We start from the raw sequence: 3,119 nt of genomic DNA, 5'->3' as shown, positions 1-3,119 counted from the left end.
CGGAAGTAGGCGGAGCTTGAACCAGAACTTCGTACAGTTACATTTGATAAGACCGTTATGTTTATGGTTTTACAGCCTATATTTTTCGTAGTTATCACTGAACAAATATGCCGTGTTTAACTAAAATAATTTTTTTATGATAATATTTTTTAAAATATCTTCCAACAGTCGGAGCCGATATCCTTGTATAGGCAGTGCTTCGAGACGTAGTGCAGTTGTGCTTCGAGCAACGTGAGTTCGAGTCCCAGCTTGGGGACCTTTCGTGATCCGATAAATAAATATTTCAATATCTAAATTAAAACAGTAAGGGTTTCTACGCAGTAGTATTAGAGTGTATTTGTATTAGTATTAGTAGTAGTAGAAATATGGAAATTGATTTAAGTCATTTCCAGGAAATGCATATCTTCTAACAGTCGGAGCCTATACCCTTGTATTGTATAGGCAGTGCTTCGAGATGTAGTGCGATTGTGCTTCGAGCAACGTGAGTTCGAGTCCCTGCTTGGGGACCTTTCGTGATCTGATAAATAAATATTTAAATATATTCTAATTAAAACAGTAAGGGTTCCTACGCAGTATAGAAATATGGAAATTGATTTAGGTAATTTCCAGGAAATGCATGGAAGGCAACTGCAACACTACTATTTTATTTGCGTTTATTTCATTCTTTTAAACTCATTTACTTCACACACTTGTTACTGTGTTGTAATTTTAGAGGTTTATGTAAAACAACATGTTTTACTTTGGCTCACCGGTTCCTGCGCAGTTTAAAAAAAAAAGTATTTCACTTAAGTAATTTGCAGGTCTGGAAAACCTATGGGAAAAAAAGAGATCAGAGTATGGAAAAATATTTGTGTTTCGACTATTTGCCCTATTCAGTGTTCTAAAATAAAAAATGTATAATTTCTAAAAATAAATGTATCATACAAGGAGGAAGATTTCATGACAAACATTTAGTGATCATTTGAACACGACTGAATGAATTCAAGGCGCACGTTTTCATAATGCAGAACTCTTTAAACGAGTCTTTTTTGAACTTCACTAAACAAATGTGCGTGTGCCATGCAAACCAGCAAAAGATAAGGAAGCAAACATGCAGGCCTAGTAGAAAATGTATCTGTATTTAAGTTGATTATTAGCCTATTCTTGACAGAGAGCTGGTTTGGTTTTTGAGAGACAGAGACGTGCAGAGATGGCAATGCTGCTGTTTGATTGGCGATCGCGCTGTGCTGATTCATTCGTGTATCATATCGTAGCCTAAGGTTTAAGTCATTGCTTTTTATATAAACACAAATAGTAGAACGTGTATGATGTATTATTTTAGGTAATATTAGGCCTACTCTTGCCAAGCTCTGAGAGGAAGATTTCATGACAAACATTTAGTGATCATTTGAACACGGATGAATGAATTCAAGGTGCACATTTTCATTATGCAGAACTCTTTAAACTAGTCTTTTTTGAACTTCACTAAACAAATGTGCGTGTGCCACGCAAACCAACAAAAGATAAGGAAGCAAACATGCAGGCCTACTAGAAAATGTATCTGTATTTAAGTTGATTATTAGCCTATTCTTGACAGAGAGCTGGTTTGGTTTTTGAGAGACAGAGACCTGCAGAGATGGCAATGCTGCTGTTTGATTGGCGATCGCGCTGTGCTGATTCATTCGTGTATCATATCGTAGCCTAAGGTTTAAGTCATTGCTTTTTATATAAACACAAATAGTAGAACGTGTATGATGTATTATTTTAGGTAATATTAGGCCTACTCTTGCCAAGCTCTGATTTCTGTGAGATGCACGGAGTGGCAACAGCAATGCGATGTTTGATATGCGCTCTTTTCATTCATAAAATTTACATTAATTCACACACTCATTATTGAGTGAATTTAGAGGTTTGTGTAAAATATCACGCTGATCCCCTGTATACATACATACACGTATACATACATACACACATATATACACATATACATATACACACACATACATACATACATATATATACATATACACACACATACACACACACACATATACACACACATATACATATACACACACATATACACACACACGTATATACACATACATATACACACATATATATATGTATGTGTGTAAAATAAATTCACAAAAATTGTTGACACACACAATGACTGAGCCACCACAGTCATTTAAACAAATACAAAATAACACAAAGTGAAAATAACATGGCATTTTTGGGTTATGGAAACAACAGTTACCATGGTGAATACACAATACTAACATGAACTGTTAATGAAACATGAAAACTGCTCCTGAATAGAATGAATATCATACCTTCATGCAATTCCTTTCCAGCTAACACACAAAGTACCAGTTATGTGATTTATTGGTACTTTACTTTTATTTCACATGTTGCATGCTCGTGGTTTCTTTTGCGCTTTAGTTTCATGCAAATCCTTCGCAGCTAACACACGAAGTACCAGTTATGTGATTTATTGGTACTTTACTTTTATTTCACATGTTGCATGCTCGTGGTTTCTTTTGCGCTTTAGTGAAGTGAAGCGTGCACCGCCGCATTTGCACGTGCAATTGAAGAGTCCACACTACGAGCACCGTATAATGTCTGACAGGACAGGATAGTTTGTTTTTCTGAGGTGAGAGACTTTTTATTTTGCAACAAGTTACGAAAATAACGATGGAATAATGACACTGACATTAAGCCTGACAACATCTCAGTGCGTTTTTCTCTTGCACTTTTTACTTAAAGGGGTCATATGATGCGATTTCAAGTTTTAGATTTATTTACAACAGAACAGCACAACCCAGATGTTCGATTTTGTGCAGCGCATTTTCTGGACGACAGTTATTTGGACCTAGAAGAGTACAAGGTTGGCTGTGCACAAAGGCTATTTAAAAACAAAAACAAAAAAAAAGGGTCAATTCCGACTTTGACAATCTGGCTTTGACAATCTTCTGACAATCTGGCGCTTCTGAATCAGCGACTGTAAGTATGTTTTGTTATTAGTTTAAGTATTTGCTATTGACTGTTCAAATGCGGAGTTTTTTACGTGTGTGTGTGTGTGAGAGAGAGAGAGAGACAGCGTCACATCAAAGTGGAGTCAGCTGTCTTAACCACGG

At 36.1% G+C, this 3,119-nt stretch overlaps 1 protein-coding gene across 4 annotated transcripts in view; it reads right to left on the bottom strand.

Annotated features, from left to right (window-relative positions):
• LOC107692118 (intersectin-1-like) overlaps positions 1–3,119 on the bottom strand; it is a 43,037-nt gene that overhangs the window by 18,460 nt on the left and 21,458 nt on the right. The window lies entirely within an intron of this gene.

This window comes from Sinocyclocheilus anshuiensis, unplaced genomic scaffold (assembly GCF_001515605.1).
Source record: "Sinocyclocheilus anshuiensis isolate Anshui unplaced genomic scaffold, SAMN03320099.WGS_v1.1 scaffold322, whole genome shotgun sequence".
Classification (NCBI taxonomy): Eukaryota; Metazoa; Chordata; class Actinopteri; order Cypriniformes; family Cyprinidae; genus Sinocyclocheilus; species Sinocyclocheilus anshuiensis.
This window is presented reverse-complemented; position numbering and strand designations above follow the sequence as displayed.